The following is a 20,281-nucleotide window of genomic DNA, read 5'->3' as shown; positions in this document are numbered from 1 at the left end:
GGAGAGGAGATATCAAACCATGCCTGGATCTGTGTGTTGAGAGGAGTGTTCACCCTGGGGGCAGAGCAGACAACACCTCTACTTTCATCACCAGCACAGAGCTCCCTTGGAGCGCAGGATGTTGAACAATGCTTGTGAGGAACCAACCGGCCCTTCCCCTTTAGTGGTGCCACAAAAGTATTTGTGTCATGCTGTAACTGAATACTTTAATGGCTGTTTTCTCTTCATAACAAATCAAACAAGTCCCTCTCCAACACACAGTCCTGTAAGATACAGTAGACTGCTTTAAATTGTTTCCAGCCGCCTCCTGCTGTGAGTCACAATACCCTGTTGCAATGCTGCTGAATTATTGACGAGCCAATACAGATTATTCAGAGTTGGGTTGGTGAAAAAGAAATGTAAAGCTACAGGAAACCTGATGTAAAATCATACTGTTTTCAGGCTTTAGATCTATTTTTATACAGGCAGCAGTCCCTACTGGGATTTAATGAGTCACCTTCAGTGCCCCTCTCCAAATCCAGTCTTTACCTGATCAGACAGGACATAAAATGGACCAACTTTGTATCATCCCATATCAAAATAACAGTTTGAATTTAACACTTTACTGCTTGTGTCAAATGAACAGCTTATTTCTTTGCCATAGGCCCAACTTTCCTACTTAAGAGTCCTACCTGGACCCCAACCAAAAATGTTGTAGATAATGCGCCATATATACAAATGAAATGTAAAACAAAAAAAAAGCTATGTAAATAAAGCAAACAATGTCAAGACGTCACACAGAAATAAACACACATGGTCGTTGTTGCTAAGCGACAGTGAGCCAGAGGAACTAAACATGTAAACAGTTTGGACAAGCAACAAACAGCCTAATGTAGAGCAAGCTGTGCAGCTCAGTGCCAAAGGTGCGTTTGTTAACAGAAAAGTGACACAGAAGGACCACAAATGCAAATTCTGACACAAGTTCTTTTTGTTTTTCAATTATTTTTGTACATGTCTATCTAAATCTACATTTAAAATGTGTGGTGTTGATGGTGACTATTTATAGTTCCATTCAGTCATTTGGGAAAACTCCCCTGCTTCTGATTTCAACAAATTTCCAACTGTGGAACTGTGTCCTTGACCTTGTTTCCCAAGCCCACGCAGTACCCCGGCTTTTCTTTTCACCACATACAGTATACAACACAAAACATTCCTTTCATTGCAAGCTTTAAACAGCCGCTCTTTTGGCAAGGCTGCAGTCTCTTCAGTCTGACTGCATAATAAGTGGATTTGTCAGTCACTTATTGAAGGCAACACCCATGGAGCAGCAGTAATCCATACCTGGACAACTTTGTGCACTGGGATGTGGTATTACAAGACTGTTCCCATTAACCCTTTGGCATCGGGAACAAAAAAAAACAACAACAAAGAAACAAAGAAATACAACTAATGACTGTCTGTTTATGTTTTAAGAGAAATCGAATCAAAGCTTGCTGATGAAAAAGCCAAAATAGTTCTTCTGTGATCGGAAGAAAACAAGGCCTGAATGAACAACATAAAAGCAGCAAAGTTCAGTTGTAATTCAGCTTTAATTTTCCATATATTTTATAGTTTTCATTTTCTCCAAACAAGCAGGTGTTGCATCTTAAGAGACACTGGGTAAATGTCAAAGCAAAGCATGCATGTTTAATCTTAATGTGCCATATGCTGGAGAAAGACAGCTAACATCACACTAATTATCATGCAGGTCTGCAGCAATACAGGCAGTTTCCATGGACAGCTCATCCTGAGGGCTTTATTCGCTCATAGTTGAAGAATGAAGGCATATTTATACATTATTATAATTGTCTAACGGCCATCATGTTATCATACAATGACAAAGAATGTAATTAAGGGTTTTAAAATTCATCTTTCATACATCTATAGAAATAACAGAGTAAAGATGTCTTTCAAAATAAACTAAAGATTTCTAATTAAATACCATTCCGTTTTTGTGCTGATAATTAGGTCAAGTCTTCCTTTTTTTTTTAATCACTGGTGGCACAGAAAACAAGACAATAGCTGTGATGGTACAAGATAAAACAAGAACAGCCTCCACTCATTTGTACAACACCTGACAGTGTGTTTTTTTTTTGTCTTTGTTTTTGTGAAGTTATGCCCTGTTCACATGCTGCAGAACCTGTCAACACAAGCGCACACAACCTCTTCTAATGAGCAGGCCGCAGGGAGGCAGTCGAAGAGGCTTCTTACAGAGTGGATTAGTGAATGCGGTGGTTAGGCTGTCTCCCGAGGGTGCTTACATCCACACTGCCAGAGTCACCGTGACTTTATTGTCAAGGTCAAGCAAATGAGTCAGGTGGGATGGCTCACTGCAGGGGGGGTGTGACTGTCCTCCATCCGTCATGGCGTGATGTAGCTTGGCTGTGATGACATGATGCCGCTGAGCGCTGCTGTGTCACAGCAAGAGTGACACAGGTTTTGTTTATCTTCTTTGTGGTGGAGTTTGTAAGATCTCACATTGTTCGCACGAGCCTCGCCCAGGCGCTCCAGTTCCCTCCCACGCTCCGAAGACATGTAAGTCAAATGGACTCCGATGCTCAGATAAAGAAGGCAAATAAGTGACAGAATGCTGGGAGCATTCAGTGCATCGTGTCAAAGGGAAGACGGCTACAGCGCAGACTGTGAGGTCAGGTTGAAAGCAGGGAGAAAGTTTTGGTTCAAAGCATCAGTTTGCCTCTTTTGTTAGAAACTGATGCACTGAAAAGGGGAATTAAAAATGTATGGAAATGGCTGTAGCCATGACATACTCTTTTTTTTCTATTTTCTGAGCCTCTTTCACAGCATGACATTGGGCAAGATGCCTCACAAGCTGTTTGCAGGCAATTAAGAATATAACAGCTAATACTTTACTGTTGCTCCCATTACAGCTATATCAGCAGTGATATCTAGGGAAAATAAGATGCTTACTGTGTGAGAAATAGTGTGTCCCAGTAGGCAAGCTTCCATAACCACCACAATAGTCAGAGGGATAAGCCAGCACAGATCTAATTAGTCCAACAGAGGAACTTTTAAGGGCTGCATCCGAGCCAAGAGCTGAATAAATACAGTGGCAGAAAAAAGTATGTGAACCCTATGAAATTACCTGCTTTTCTGCATTATTCTGTCTGAAGATGTGATCTGATCTATCACACAAATAATTATAATCTTTTGTGTCTTTATTGAACACACTCATTAAACTCTCACGAAAAGGCAAGTGAACCCTTGGATTTAATAAGTGGTCGACGCTGCTCTGGCAACAGTAACTTTTCAGTATCTGCTGATCAGAGCTGCACAGTGTTCAGAAGGAAGAAGTTTGGACCATTCTTCATACAGAACCGCTTCAGCTCAGACACATTCTCAGGATGTGAGCAGCTCTCTTCAGCTCATTACACAGCATCTCTACTGGCTTAAGGTCTGGACTCTGAATGGGCCACTCCAGAAGGTTTGAAGTCGTTCTGTAGAAGATTTACTTTGATGTTTAGGGTCATTATCCTGCTGCATCACCCAGCTTCTCTGAGCTTCAGCAGGCGGACAGCCACCCTGACATTATCCTGTAAGATACAATGATAAACTTGGGATTTCATTTTCCCCTCAATGATGCTGAGCTGTCCGTGTCCAGAGGCAGCAAAGCCTCAAATCATTACGCTCCCTCCGTCCTACTTCACCTTTGGGATGATGTTTTCATGTTGGTATGCAGTGCTCACCACATATAGCGCTGCATGTTCTTTCCAAACAGTTCAACCTTAGTTTCACCAGTCCATAAAACATTTTCCCAGTAGTGTTGCGGAGTGTCAAGCTGCTCTTTGGCAAACTTCAGACGCAGGACTCCATCCTCCATCCAGCCATGCGCAATGATTTTGCATGTGGTTGAGGCATGAACAGAGATGTTAACCAGCTGTTCACCAGCTCCAATGATTCCTTTATGCCCTTAGCTGTTCCTGTGATTGTGTTTTTTCGTCTTAACTGGACGTCCACTTCTATGGAGAGAATCCCCAGAGCTAAATCATTAAATTTACAAACAGTTTGTCTCACTGTGGACTGATGAGTTCAGCTCGTTGGGATGACTTAGTAATCAACAATTCTTGATCTTGATTCCTCTGAGATCTCTTTCTTGTGAGGCATGGTTCACATCAGCAGATGTCTTTTGTTTTTTTAATAGTCAGAGTAGCTCTAACCCTAATGTCCAATCTGGGGGAGCGGCTCTTGTAGCGACCTGCACCTGGTGTGTTGTTAGTGTTCTGTGTTTTTTTTAGTGTTTGGTGCAGTCATGTGTGTTTTATTGTATTGTGTATATTGTGTACTTGTGTTGTTTTTATCTCCTTTTTGTTTTATCTGTACCACTGACTACAAATCAAGTTTCCCTCAATCTGAATCTGGTTGATGTCATTAGCTGAGGGGTTCATGCCATGAATGTTTGATTTAATATTGACAAGAACAATACAATGATTTGTGTGTTATTAGTTAAAATAGATTGTATCATTGTTATTTAGACGAAGATCTGACCATATTTTAAGACTAATTTATACATGAATTCAGATCATTCCAAGGGGCTCACTTATTTTATCCTTCCACTATAATCTACAATGGAGAAAAGTATGGGGATATTCCTGTCATTATGATGAGCCCTAAGCTGAAACACTCTTCTATAGGAGCGCGACAGTGTGCGAGAGCCTTTTTCTGATAAGCTGGATACACCTATTCAATTTGCTGAATAAAGTCATATCAGGCGGAGCTCCTGACAGCCGAGCTCCTGCGAAAAGATAAAAGTCTGAAGTCTTAGGAATCAGTTTCAAAACACCATCATTTTCCCCACACCACCAATAATGATGAATCATGAATATATGTATCAAGAAAAAAAAATTATTCCCTATTCACCCTGGAAATATTTTCATGTAGAAATGAGGCTGCTTCTTTCCAACGTGATGAAGCTAAAGCTCCTTGAATGATTTAGTGTCTACTGCTGGACGCTCTCAGGCTTCCTGGAGAGGATGGAGGCTGCTCCGTCAATGGCTCCATCACACTAAAAGCCCAGCGGAAGACCATCATAAAAGCACGGGAGCTTTCACCCATGTTCCCATGTCTCAGTCCACAGGGTATGCAGATGTCTTTTCTGGTTCAGCCCCAACTGTGCAGCAAAAATACACTTTCAATCAGAATGACAATATTAGCACAAACTGTCCCTGTATTCTAGTGTAGCAGTAGCATACACGCTGTGAAAACACTATAATGTACAGTGTTGTAACAATGTCTTTTTATTTAAATCAAAATTCTTTCTTAGTTTGCTGAATGAATTGATTAGTTGAACTGATTCACTGATTAATTGATCAGTGTAGACAGTGCATATACAACACTTGGACAGCATCAGACAGCGTAGCATCTTGTACTATGTCTCTTTGATACAGTTATTTTGAATTAGAAAATGTCTATTAAAGAATGACTGTGTCAGTGTCTCCTTGAAATTCCATTTATGAACGACAAAAGTACAACGGTAAATATGTTTTGTTGGAAACATCATTGCTGGCTGAACTAGAGTAGGTGGCCGAGGTGGATGACGAGCAGAGCGGAGTTCACATCATGGATTATGGAAAGACTGTGCTTTTTGTTAAATGTAAATAAACACGTGTCTGAAATCACTATTAACATTTTCTGAATTAAACAAGACCACAACATTTCCTTAACCTTAACCAAGTGCTGTGAGAGTCTAAATACAACCATAAACAAGACAACTGCAGGTGAAAGCCCAGTATATGGCTGGACCGTCTATGGTCAATGTGCAAAATTGAGTACGTGGTGGACACCTGTTTTAGAACCGCTGTAACCAAATACTTTCTATTGAAGCCTGCTCAAAAGGTCGCTAAATTCTCTTAGAAGATATAATACGCTATTTAGCATATCCATGACATCAACTATCGTGAGCCTAGTGTCAGCCAGTTTCAGCCCTTTCTTCTCTCCTACTCTCTGTGCTCACGTATAGAGTATTTTAATACAGCACAATCCCAATAAAGCTGTTGTCATTTACATGTTGAAACAGTGACTGCAACGTGGCCCTTTGAGACTGCATGTTAACTTACAAGCTGTTGCTCTGCTGCTGCTAAACTCCTGATTTTATAACCATGACCATATCTGAGACAAAATCACCACGCACATAAGTTAGAGACAACGGCTGTGCTGGGATTTCAGATATATTTACTTGTAAATGATCGCTCAGAGAGAAAGTTTCAAGCTTAGTCACATATATGTCAACTGCTGCGTGCTTCAATTGAATGAGAGGCACAGAGTCATGTGCCTGTGGAGGGAAAGCTTGAAGCCCGTGGGGCAATACTGGTGACTCTCCACAGAGAATCTCTACACTTACGGAAAGTATAAGTTTTATCCAACAACTTGCTAGATTTTTAATTGCTGAATGGCCCCTGATGACATAATAGAAAGTACTTGTGCTAATTCATTTTTAAAGACAAACGGCCAATCGGGAAACTCCAACTCCGACCATTGGTGTAATTTCACCACTCTGACTGATATTGATAAAGATTGTAATCAGGTCGCAATTACTGTATGTTTCCTACAAAACAATATTTTCTTTTGAAAATCAAAACCTCCATGTCGTCTTCTGTTACTGTAAAGGATGACAGTGTTCGATGAATTTGTGATATTACTGCAAAGATTCACCCCAGCAACATTAGACACACAAAACAAGCCACATTTGGGTGGCGGAAACACAGTTTTGTTCATTAAATATAATGCAGTGTATATAATTTACATGTTCAGCCCAAAAGTGTTTACTGAATGTAGAATTAAGTATGTTGTAAGTGATGGTGATATTGTATTTATAGCCTTTAGAGGCTTCCAATATTTTTTCATCAGAATTATGTATTTCAGAAAATACAATTTTCTGTGAGTGTAATTCTTTTAATAAACCCAGTAATGTAAACCCCAGAGCCACGAAAAAAAAAAAAAAAAACATTTTCATGAGTGAAGAAGTTAATTTCAAACCCAGCTATGCAAATGGCCACAAACACGGTGTGTGGAAGATCTCACGGACATTACTGATGGAGAGTTCTGACTCTGATGCAGCTACAGGAGATGATCTGCTGCCAGCATGCAAGGTTCGACCAGAGCAGTGACCTGAGCGTTTCTCTTGCAGCTACATACCATTATCTTACAAAATTCAGCTATTGAGCATGTTGTCAGAACAACAAGTAGACTGAAAATGCAACTGCTTAAGAACAGGCTTGCTGAAAACTCTGTGATTCAGTACATGTGGACATCAGGGTCATTCATCAATGGATGAATGTAATACAGATTATGTTAAGGTAAGAATACAGCAAATAAACCATAGAGAGCCTTTCCTGTTTGGAGAGCTTAGCATGTATGATTTATGGTTGATTTATAGCTGACTGAAAACTGACAGGAACATCAATGCTACAATGCTGCTTTTCATGGAGGTAAGGATAAACCCACAGCACAAGATTGCAAATTAGTCCACATAAATAAAACATTGGCGAACTGAAGAGGATTCTAAGAAGTCTTGAGTGAAAACATATGTCGCGGCGTCGAGCAGTGGGTCACACCAATCCAAATTCTATTTTAATTGCCTGACAACGCCACCTTGGGAATTTCACCCAAGGAATTATTCACCATTAACAATAATAGGACACAGGTTCGTTATACCCCAGGCAAGAGACATGAGTCCAAGTACTTACAACAAGAAATACACTTTATTTCAAAAATACTCTAAAAGACTATAAAATCCAACCATACGAAAAGAAAGTAATATGAGACAGGAGCTGAGGCCTATGGGTGTGGGCAGGAGCTAGTGAGAGGAGTGGGGAGTCTACCAAATACAAAATAATATTGAGGTGAAAATAATCAGACACTCAACACACGTGGCAAGCACACACACAATGTGAAATCACCCAAAAATCCCAGGACACGGCACACAGAAGGAAGGGACACCACCACCCGAGTCACCAGCACCACCACCGGCCTGCAGCAACTGAGAGAAAAGAACAACAAATTAATACCAAAAATAATCACAAAATAAACATACAGAATGAGAACAAAAATGGGCAGGTAACTAAACTAAAACTGCCTGAAATGAAATAAACAATATTAAAAAAAAGACACTCTACACCGTATTGCCACAGTCCTATGCACAATCCGATAGCTGTGTAAAGCAGCTGTCAGTCACCCACAGCCCCAGCAGCAAGCACCGCACAGCAGTAAGAGCGGGAGGGAGAGCGTGGAGCGGCCGACCAACCAAGGCCGAGCCGGTAACTGAGCGAGGATGGAGAGGCCCGCAGCAGCGCGGACAACAGCAGCAAACACAGCAAAGGAGCAAGCCAGCAAGCAGCTACGAACACGGAACAGGACACAAAGCAAGCAAACAGGAGACGAAACAGCAGCGGCTCAAGTCAGCTGGTGGTGACGTCACACCACCGGTGGATTCTGTCAGCTGATGACTTCCTAATATTTAAAAAAAACTAAATTAGCATTGCTACACTAAAACTGAAGAATTGTGGGAAGCAGCAATAACAAACGCTTACCTTTATAGAGTTCACACAGGCTTAAGGAGAGTGAGGGAGAGACGAGACCCGCACGGCTACCGGCATTCACCTGTAACCACACCAGCATTTAGCCAGCAGAGATGGCAGCAATGGCAGAGAGAGAGAGAGAAGGACACCTACCAATACAGAAGACGCTAAATGCAACCGCAAACACAGCCCACCGTTGCCGCTCTGAAGGGCCAAACAATTATCCGGTCCGGAAATGACGCAATGAGGGAGCGCAAGACAGAGCAGGTGACAGGCTGCCGCTTTTATATGATGCTGGACCAATTATCGGCTACCAACTGGCATCAATCAAGAGCAGCGCCCTCTATGCTGCTACATCCTATCCCCCCTTTCTGCATCGCCGTCCCGACGATGAACAGACTGAAACAAGCTAGCTCCAAGGTCTAAAGATAGCCTGAACTGAGTTAGACACCAAAGCAGGAGAAGCAGCAGATCCCACTTCTCCGACTGAACGTGGGAGATGGTGGACATTAGGGTGACGCCCAGCAGTTGACCGTGCCGTCCGGCGTGGCAACTCATGGCCGGACCGACTAGCTGGGGAAACAACCCCAGAGGTGGATGCTCCACTAGGTGGAGCCAGAGATGAGGATTCTCCTGCAGAGGAGGTCACTATCACGCCACCCTCAAGGGAAACTGGGCCAGGTGGAGCAGGCACTTCAGGCAGAGACTGGATCAGAACATTTGGTCTGGTAGGGGGTGGGGCAGAAGAACCCACAGAAGGCTGTTGAACTACCAGATCATACTCAAAGGAGCAGCTATCCTCCAAAAGTTGCCCTTCTGAGGACGAAGGAGCAGAAGAAGCATAACCAAGCAAGTCCAAGCCAACCACGGCCTTCAGCATGGTGCGGTGAACCCGTTTGACCTTAGTTAGGTCATCCACTGGTGCAATGGTGTACACAGAGCCACCTTTCTCGGGTGCCCTCAACACCTCGTACCTCACGGAACTCCACCGGTCCCGGGTCTTGTGGGGCCCCCTAGCGGTGAAGTCACGCAGGAACACCACTTGACCCTCCCTCAGTGGTAGGTCCTTGACATGTTGGTCATGATGGCGCTTCCTTCGGTCTGCTGCATGCTGCAAGCGCTCCCTTGCACCTTCAAATGCCATCTGCAGCCGAGCCTTGTGCTCCTGAACCCACTCGTGAACTGTGCCGCCAACAGGGCTCTCAACTCTACCCAACAGGAAGTCTACAGGCAACCTGGGTTCCTGGCCAAACATCAGGAAAAAGGGAGACTCTCCAGTAGCCTGATGGGGAGTTGTGTTATAACAATACAATACCTGAGGCAGGCACGAGTTCCAGTCTCTCTTCCGAGACACTGGCAGTGTGCGCAGCAAGTTATGGAGGGTGCGGTTGAACCGCTCACACTGTCCATTCCCAGCTGGATGGTAAGGGGTGGTACGCGTTTTCACAACACCGTACAAACTGCAAAGTTGCTGAATAAGCGAGCTTTCAAAGTTACGGCCTTGGTCAGAATGTAAGCGAGCAGGGACTCCAAACTTATAAAACCACTCTGACACAAGGACCTTAGCCACTGTGGGGGCACGCTGATCTCTGGTAGGGACAGCTATGGTGTACTTACTGAAGACATCTGTCATCACCAAGATGCTCTCCACACCGTTTTGAGCAGGCTCTAGAGTGGTGTAGTCAATGGCCAGGATTTCATTAGGGCGTGATGCTAAAAGATGTCCCATGTAGCTGTGAGCTGTTGGGTGAACATCCTTAGCAACTTGGCATCTCTCGCACTGTTGGCACCATTTGGCCACGTCAGAGGACATGCCGGGCCAGTAACACCGAGACCGGAGGAGCGCCAGGGTCCGCTCTACTCCCTGATGCCCATGCTCCTGGTGGACCTTGGTCAACACCTCACTTACCATTGCATCTGGCAACAACAGCTGGAGCACAGCTTCAGCACCGTCTGACCGAAACACCTGGCGGTAAAGGATTCCATCCTTCTCAACCAGCCGTTCCCACTGCCGCAACAGAGCCAATGCAGGCTGGGACAACTGGGCCCGCTCATCCTGGCTGGGGCGCTGTTTCTGCCTCCAAAATGTCAGCACGGTTTGGATGACAGGGTCAGCCTGTTGAAGGGTACCAATCTCAGAGGAGGTGTGCTGTGGTAAGGCGACAATAGCAGCTGTACTTACATCAACCTTCAACCCTAAAGCTTGCTGCAAGGGCTGAGGCATAGCAGTGCCTGGAAGCATTGCCTCCACAATCTGAGGACCAGGGGGGTGCTGACGAGAGAGGGCATCAGCATTTTGGTTACTTTTCCCTGACCGGTACTTGATTTCAAAGTCAAATGATGCAAGCTGGGCAGCCCATCGCTGCTCAGTGGCACCCAGTTTGGCTGATGACAAATGGCTCAGAGGGTTGTTGTCTGTATAGACAACACATTTGTGACCCAGCAAGTACTCCCTGAATTTCTCAGTCATGGCCCACTTAAGGGCCAGGAACTCGAGTTTCATGGAACTATAGTTCTGCATGTTCCTCTCAGTGGGCCTCAAACCTCGACTGGCGTAAGCGATTGGTCTTACTTTACCAGCTTGCTCTTGGGAGAGCACAGCACCCAGACCACCATGGCTTGCGTCGACCTCCAAATTGAAAGGGAGGGAGAAGTCGGCATAGGCCAGCACAGGGGCAGTGGTGAGCTTAGTTTTCAGTGCTTGGAAACTCTGTTGGCACTCGTCTGTCCAGCACCTAATAACCCCACGCTCAGACTTCCTACCAGTCTGAGTGCGACCAAACTCAGCCACTGCTTTGTGCAGAGGGGCCGCCAACTTTGCGAAACCCTCCACAAAACGCCGGTAGTAACTGGCGAATCCCAGGAATGACCGCAACTCAGAAACTGTGGTGGGAACTGGCCAATTGGCTACAACTTCAATCTTACTTGGGTCAGTGGAGACACCCTGACCAGAAATCACATGGCGTTGTGTGGTGTCTTCGACTACTCCCTGACTGAAGCAAAGAGCTCTGGGGCTTTTAACCCGGGAGCAGGGATGCCACAGTGGTCTTGATTTTTTTTTTAAATGAGTGTCATGAGATGCTTCTCCATCTTATCCAGTAGTTCAGAATAGCAGCACAGGACTAAGCACACCCCACCCCTCCCTCGTCTTCAATAATGAGGACACCACATGCTCTGCGAAAAATGTTCCTCTTAGCTGTTGATGTCTTGATAGATGGAGTTGGTTGTGGTGAGACCAAAGATGAAAGCTCCGATTGTAACCATGACAACACCAAAGACTACCAATCCATGCCAGCTGGCTGTCCGGCTGTCCGTCTCTGATAGTTTGGCTTGCATCAAACACAGACCTGGGAAGACAAAGATAAAACAGGCCGCCAATCCTGCCGACAACGCCAAGTGTCGCGGCGTCGAGCAGTGGGTCACACCAATCCAAATTCTATTTTAATTGCCTGACAACGCCACCTTGGGAATTTCACCCAAGGAATTATTCACCATTAACAATAATAGGACACAGGTTCGTTATACCCCAGGCAAGAGACATGAGTCCAAGTACTTACAACAAGAAATACACTTTATTTCAAAAATACTCTAAAAGACTATAAAATCCAACCATGCGAAAAGAAAGTAATATGAGACAGGAGCTGAGGCCTATGGGTGTGGGCAGGAGCTAGTGAGAGGAGTGGGGAGTCTACCAAATACAAAATAATATTGAGGTGAAAATAATCAGACACTCAACACACGTGGCAAGCACACACACAATGTGAAATCACCCAAAAATCCCAGGACACGGCACACAGAAGGAAGGGACACCACCACCCGAGTCACCAGCACCACCACCGGCCTGCAGCAACTGAGAGAAAAGAACAACAAATTAATACCAAAAATAATCACAAAATAAACATACAGAATGAGAACAAAAATGGGCAGGTAACTAAACTAAAACTGCCTGAAATGAAATAAACAATATTAAAAAAAAGACACTCTACACCGTATTGCCACAGTCCTATGCACAATCCGATAGCTGTGTAAAGCAGCTGTCAGTCACCCACAGCCCCAGCAGCAAGCACCGCACAGCAGTAAGAGCGGGAGGGAGAGCGTGGAGCGGCCGACCAACCAAGGCCGAGCCGGTAACTGAGCGAGGATGGAGAGGCCCGCAGCAGCGCGGACAACAGCAGCAAACACAGCAAAGGAGCAAGCCAGCAAGCAGCTACGAACACGGAACAGGACACAAAGCAAGCAAACAGGAGACGAAACAGCAGCGGCTCAAGTCAGCTGGTGGTGACGTCACACCACCGGTGGATTCTGTCAGCTGATGACTTCCTAATATTTAAAAAAAACTAAATTAGCATTGCTACACTAAAACTGAAGAATTGTGGGAAGCAGCAATAACAAACGCTTACCTTTATAGAGTTCACACAGGCTTAAGGAGAGTGAGGGAGAGACGAGACCCGCACGGCTACCGGCATTCACCTGTAACCACACCAGCATTTAGCCAGCAGAGATGGCAGCAATGGCAGAGAGAGAGAGAGAAGGACACCTACCAATACAGAAGACGCTAAATGCAACCGCAAACACAGCCCACCGTTGCCGCTCTGAAGGGCCAAACAATTATCCGGTCCGGAAATGACGCAATGAGGGAGCGCAAGACAGAGCAGGTGACAGGCTGCCGCTTTTATATGATGCTGGACCAATTATCGGCTACCAACTGGCATCAATCAAGAGCAGCGCCCTCTATGCTGCTACACATAGTAAAAAAAAATACATAAAAATTTAAAGCTAGGCCACTATAAATGAGTTTTCGTGAAACCTGTTGTTTGTGGACTAAATTCATTACAAAGTTGAACTCTGCCTCACTGCTTCTGGAGGCTGATAGATAGGATTGCTGCTCATTGCTCTTTTCCTGTGCCCACACCCAGAGGACACAGTGATGGATGATTGGCTGAGGACAGCTGCTGCTCTGCCTCTCAGGAGGGTAACTAATAGAAGAGGGGCAAGTGGGCTGGTGCAGCAAGTACAGAACTGTACCGAACGCCCTCAAGTAAAACATTTTTATCTCTTATCAGCGGGAAAAAGAAACCCTCAGACCTGAGAGTTTCATATAGCTTCCTCCTCATAATATTTCAGACACATTAGGCGATGAGGGAGATGATGCTGGTACCGTAGAGGGCATGCTTCATAATGATGTAGTGTATTTACTCTCCTCCTATGGTCACACACAGAGATTTGCAGCTGTATCACACACTTTAATGAGCAAAAATCTGTGAGTACTCTTTGTTACAGCCACTTCTCTTCAGTAGGCCTGTGATTTCCAAGATAATAGCCAAAGCATGCATATTTAATGGGCATCACCTGCTCTGAATTAAATATGCTGTGAAACCCTCTTAGCGTCAAAAGCAAACGCCCCTTGTGCTCGCTCCGCTTCAGCTCCATGCCTCACTTCCTAACGTATTTAAGCCAAATTGCTTAAACAGACTTTTCCAGCCACATCCCAATGTTGATAGATGTCACCTGCCACATCAAGTGACATCTTGCGATAGGATTACACCGGCCGCGGTCATGAGTGCTCAGTAGCTATTACTACATTATTGCATGGGTGCTCAGAACTCAGAGGTTGGACCACGGCCATCTTCAAACTCCGCCTTCATCTTGATCTCAATTACACACCTATAAAGTTTTGTGACTGTATTTTGCATAATTGTGACCAAGCAGCAAGCGGCGGGCTGAAAAATGAAGCAAGCACTGAAGTGCCAAAAACTGCAGTTCCTCGATTAGCCACTGGAGGCCGGCTCCAAAAGCAAATCAATCCCCAATTTACAACAGCAGAAATAAACATGTTTACAGCCTAGTATAAAAAACACTTTTGGTCTCTACAGCTAATTTGCTTCTTTCATGGCAACTGTACATTGGGTGAATTTTTATATAGCTCACTCGTTTAAATTTTTATTAAGGCTTAAAATGATGTATAATTTAGGGCGTGCTGCTATGAGTGACAGGTGTGGGAGCGTATGCTTGCCGCAAAGCAGCATGCATCAAAGTCTCAGCTCTACACATGCCCCGCCTTTTTGCTCATTTCTGGATTAACCAGGAGTTAGTCATATTCCGGCATTGTGAAAATGGTGACGGCGGAGCAGACTACTCTCAGCCCCAGAAACCAATGGGTGATGTCATGGAGGCTGCGTCTATCTTTGTCTACAGACTAAGGTTGTGACGCTATTATGGGGAATAAAATCTGTCCACAGACACACAGACAGACAGATGGACAAATAAACACCTGCCAAAGTTCTACAGTAGGTGTCTCCAGGAGCACATTTTGTCCTGATGACACACAAACACACACAAGGTTAAAACAATACCAGCCACAGCAGCAACTGGTCCTTTTCTTTTAGGGAGCAAAACTTCACACCTTTGAAAAGGAATTATACAGCAAAATAAACAGCTCTTAGAAAAATAACAGCAATTGAAACCTAACAAACAAAGATACGAATAAGGGGATAACCACCAATCATGTCAACACGTATCATTTCAACAGAAAGCTGACATTACATCCAAGTGTAATTCAACGCAGTGTAGGAGTCCAGATTACGGCCCACTGCCATAACTGTGACAGGACAGGAAGGAGCCTGAGAGGCACCACAGGACCATCATCTGACCTTTTTGTGGTCTCGTCAGGGAGAAAGCAGACAACACCAGGGGAGGCAGACACGTTATCGAAGTGGAGAACAGCAGATTTCAGGGGAGGGCCACTATCTTGGTGTCATTGCACTAATGGCTTCTTCTTCTGGTCAGAGGATGAGGTTGGAGCATCATGGTTTTCAGATGGACAACATGTGGGTTTGAGAGAACCACTGCGTCAGAAGTAACTGGAAGTTGCCCACTCAGACCAAGCCACAGACTTCTAGCTTCCTACATGGGTCAGTTGTGATGGCTGATGGCGAGCTCATTAACCAATAACAGATCAGAGGGAGAGTATTTCAGATGCACATCGTAATGGTCAATTTCAACAACCGAACCCTGGTGTTTGGCTCCAGGCGATAGCTAATGGCATCACACTCTGCAGTGCGAAGTATATCCAACATGTGTCCCTAAAGCAAGAGCCAATGTCCAGTTTAAAGTATATGCCCACAAAGTAGGAAACACAACTGCTAAATGCCCCCTCCCAGCCATCTCCATTCATCCAGTCACTTAGTTCTAATTAACATTGAATCCATTTACTGCACAGGTGACAGTTACTTTGTAAATCTCATACATTCTGCAGTGAGCACTTTGTTTAATCTACCATGCATCCACACTCCCTTGAGGTTTCACAGTGGAGATTATAACAGCAGGCGCTTTGCTGGGTGTGGCTGGCTGCACCATGCACACAATGGGAACAACACTGTTCATATCCCCTCGCAGGAGCTACCCCCCCCCCCCTTCCCCCCCAAACACCACCATCACGGAGCACAGCGTTTGATGAAACTGCATCATCAGCTGTTTAACGTGGTATCAAAGCACTTCACCATGTACCAGTGGCAAAGACACAAAACTAATATTGCAGTAGAGAGCATAAATACTTGCACTGCAATGCACTGTCAGTGGTCTCAAAAGACTTGAGAAGACTCAGAGCCATGACTTTCCAGCCTGGATTTGTTGTTACAGCTCCATGGGGAGAGAAGAGAAAGATAAAATGGCTTCATTTGGGTCAGGTCATTCATGCAGTTTGAGCCCCAGAGTACATTAGAAAGAGCTGAAATAACGCTCTTAGACAGGGCAAGGAGCTGACTTGAGTGCCATCGCTGCCCTGTAGTGCTTTTAACATGCCCTGTGGATCCTTTGGGTTCATTAAGCAGTTTGGGGTTTGTGTCAGAAGCCTCTCCACAACCTGCTGTGACATGGGGAAAAATGCCCTTGACCGAAAAGAAAAGCAAGCGCTACAGGTAATGCCAGCAGGAAACCCTGAAGGGCACTTTCTCTAAAAGCTATTTCCACAGTGGAAAGGTAGCCAGAAGGTAAATGTGGGTCCGGGAGGTGAAGAGGTTCATTTGTGGTATTTAATTTCCATTCAACAATATTCTAAAATTATATATATAGGGAATTGTAAATATGAATTAGAAAAGTAAACCTTTTTGTAAAATGAAAACTTAAATGACCTGTTGTCTGAGAAAAGTTATATTTATGTATCTTACACACATGCGTTTTTTTTTTAATGGCAGATATTCTACTTTGGAATAAAACTCTTCTTTTTTTTTGTTTTTAATTCGAGGCTGTTGCCTTTGAGGGCACGTGTGTTCCAGTGATCAGAGGGAATGTGATTTAAGGTGATGATATGCAGAGGCGCCATCCATGTCTGGCAGACGGCTGCTGCAGTGCGGTATGAAAGTGTTCCCTTCGGCAGTGAGCACGTGTTGCTTCATAGCTGCTTCCAACTTAGAATTCACCAGAGATAGACTAGGTCCACTGGCACTTATGCCAGAACCTTACAGCTTTAGGTATTTATACTCAGTTCAATAGCCGGCTGAAACACGGTGAGATTCTCCGAAACTATTCTTAAAGTTTTCAAAAGACCAAAACTGTAAAAGATTTGTAGGTGGATATGAACCTGCACCCAAGGAGAGTTCATTATTTGTGTTCTCTACAGTATAAGAAAAGTTCTCATTCTCACAGGAAACAAGTGTGGGGGAGTATATTTTGCTCATCCCACTAAGATATATAGCGAAAAGATACAAATCTGATCTTAGTTTCTAGTAGATCTGATATGGAATTCCTGTTTCTGTGCTGATGAAGGTTGGTGGACAGTGATAACACAGGTGCAGTACTGGAAATACGTCCAAAACTTTATTGTTCTTCCAAAGACAGCTGTCTGATATGTTGTCAGTGTCGTAGCTTTAAATGAAAAAAACCAAGCCAAAAATTGTTGAAGAAGGATTTCCAAAACCATGGATGAAAATAAAATGCCACATTTGGATTAATCACAAAAGTTGCAAAAGGATAAAGGCTAGATGAGTCAAAGTTTTTGTTTACAGTAGCATATGCTTTCTTTAATTCTCTCCGGAATTATATATTTTTTTTTCCTGATAAACAACTGTAACAATTAAAAAATAACAGCATATGTAGCCACCAAGAAAAGCACCTGAATAACGTGAAGGATGCCCCAGTCTGAGGTACAACCTGAAATCAATATTTAATGTTCATTTTCACCCTGTCTCCTTCTGAACCATAGTAAATTGGTAGCCCGGTGCCAGGCAGAAGCCGACAGACACTGGAGTCAAATATATGACTGCCAGACAAGTAAAGTCACAACTCATCACTTTACACTTCTGTGGAAGAGACAGGTCATCCTGTGGTCCTGACACAAACATGAATCCTGCTAACCCAAATACAGCCATCCCAGAGCACTTCACCCCGTCTGCAGGCGGGTGCTCTCAAACTGATACCAAAGCTTAGAGCCGCTGAGGCTGTTTATTTATCTCCCCGACAAAAGAGGCCACAAATGAGGGTGCACAACAACAACAACAACAACAACAACAACAACAACAACAATAACAACAACAACAACAACAACAACAACAACAACAAAAGATTTTTTTTTTAAAAACAGCACAAAAACACAGTACTACAGAGGCAAGTCAGCTGACTGTGCTGTGGGTAATAAACACAGTCTGAATATTTAAACATAACCTAAAGCCGCCTGTTTGAGTATTTGCAGATAATTGGCATACAGAAAGTAAAATGTATAGCCTGTGGTTTATCCATCCCACACATCTTCACTCCTCGGCCTAATGCTTTTTGTCCACACCCTGATATTGGAGTATTCAGCCGGGGGATTGGCTGCCCACGCGGTGCCTTGCCTGTCAATTGATCAGGGCCTGACTCCAGCTTAGTGCACCCTCACTGGAAACCTCAAATGAGGTGCAGCTCAAATGCATTCATCTTCATCAGACGAGCACGGGATAAAGTATCAGGGAGTTTTTGTTCTGCAGAGATGGTCACGAAGAAAGGACTGATAGCAGATGTTTTTGGTTTTTTTGCCTCTGTCTGTCGAGCTTTGAGTGCTATCACTATCACATAATGTCTCTGCTGTGTCCACGATGAAGCTGCATTGCAGGCGCTCTTCAATCACTCATATCTAATTATGTGCTGCTCGTGTGCAGTGTTTGTGGGCTTTTTTTTTTTTTTATTTCCGGACTATCACTTTCAATCTTATGAATGCATTTTTCATTTTGAATGTACTGTAACTATGAAAATTTGTTTTTCGAGTTGAATCTTTCTTTTCTGCTGGCTCTTTTTTTTCGATAAATCACCACTCTAGCAGAACCCGTAATGACCAGGCTGAAAACAGAGTGAACCTGTGAACCTTCGAGGCTTTGACCTGTGATGAAATTGGAGACGCTTGTATGCTGCGTACCAGTCAATACCAAAGAATAAACCGGCCCACTCAGATGGAGAATCCTGGATTTATTCTGGCCGGTGTAATTCATTAAACTGTTGCTCACACCCATTTATCATAATCAATCAAAGGGTGGCTGGGCCGAAAGAGCAATTTAGAGCACTGCAGAGTTATGCCATTGCTGAGTCTGTAATAAGTTTGAGGAAGATTATATAAGGCATTATTGGACCTTGGAGTACAGTTTGTGTCAGAATGTAATGAATCATTCATTACTTGATATCCATACCTAACAAATTCTTGCACAGGTTAATGCAGAGAATAGAACAGTAAAGAACGAAAATGAATTAATTGTGAACATATAAATCCATTTAAAGAAGCAGATATCAGACAGATGTTGAGAGCATCTGGAGATTTATGGCTGATTCTTTAGGCAGCAAAAACAAGAATGCTGTTTTTCATACGGCTGAACATCCATGAAGTGTGAATGACAATACAAAGCTTTCAGTTGAGCTAAGAAGAAAAAGATACTTATACTATGACAGTAACAATATTCTGTGGGCGAAATATAATTGGCAACTGCTTGCTCTGGGCAGACTTTGGATCGCAACACTATTGATTATGAGTAACACCAGATGCCAGAGTTGGATGAGCGATGAGCAGTGAGAGGGATAGAACTGATGAGTGTACCATGAGGGAGTTGTTTGTCTTTTGGCCAGGGAATTGTGTCAAGACTCACAACCTTCAAAATCCATCAGGATCTAGCTGCCCAGCAGACTACATGTTCATTAAAGTACATTAGACACGTGGACACCTCCGTCCCCAGATGCTGTTAAATGCTCCTGTCCACTTTATTACTTTGTTTTTTAAGCAAGTAAAACCTAAAAATAAACGCAAAATCATATCATTCCTGATCACCTTTCAGAGCATGATGAAATGTATTTCTTGTTGTCATATATTGTATTGTATATGAGAATACAATAATGCATCAAACAGTATTTTTCTGTAAATGATGCCTTATAAAACCACATTCAAAAGTGCAGATACAGATTATTCACCCTGACTAATGCTAAATAAGCAACACTGATCATTTTCAGCATTTTTCCTAGTCAGGTCTGCTGATACCACACGCAGCGAGCGGCCCACAGTCCCAGCAGAGACATACTGCAGCTGTTGTGCTGCTGCTGCCTCTTAGATCTTCAGGACTTGGGCGATGTTTTGTCCCACTTACATGCAGCAGCTTTGTGAATTAAAAAGGCTTCACAATAAACCCTGCTTGTGCTGCAGTTGATAGAAAAGCCTTCCTGTGGGTCTGAATTAGTGTTCTTGGACTCCTACCCAGAGTCCCTGCAGCCAAATGAAGCCAAAG

The 20,281-nt window shown here is 43.9% G+C and overlaps 2 long non-coding RNA genes across 2 annotated transcripts; both read right to left on the bottom strand.

Moving 5' to 3' along the window:
* Positions 1 to 7,722: 7,722 nt before the first annotated feature.
* On the bottom strand, positions 7,723 to 8,919 carry LOC130172353 (uncharacterized). The gene is made up of 3 exons (XR_008828258.1): positions 8,703 to 8,919; positions 8,562 to 8,631; positions 7,723 to 8,011 (listed from the first exon to the last, which is right to left on the bottom strand). It is a non-coding gene; the product is annotated as an uncharacterized LOC130172353 (long non-coding RNA).
* Positions 8,920 to 12,189: 3,270 nt separating this feature from the next.
* LOC130172519 (uncharacterized) lies at positions 12,190 to 13,217 on the bottom strand. The gene is made up of 3 exons (XR_008828270.1): positions 13,091 to 13,217; positions 12,950 to 13,019; positions 12,190 to 12,399 (listed from the first exon to the last, which is right to left on the bottom strand). It is a non-coding gene; the product is annotated as an uncharacterized LOC130172519 (long non-coding RNA).
* Between the last annotated feature and the right edge of the window lie 7,064 nt (positions 13,218 to 20,281).

This window comes from Seriola aureovittata, chromosome 1 (assembly GCF_021018895.1).
Source record: "Seriola aureovittata isolate HTS-2021-v1 ecotype China chromosome 1, ASM2101889v1, whole genome shotgun sequence".
Lineage (NCBI taxonomy): Eukaryota > Metazoa > Chordata > Actinopteri > Carangiformes > Carangidae > Seriola > Seriola aureovittata.
This window is presented reverse-complemented; position numbering and strand designations above follow the sequence as displayed.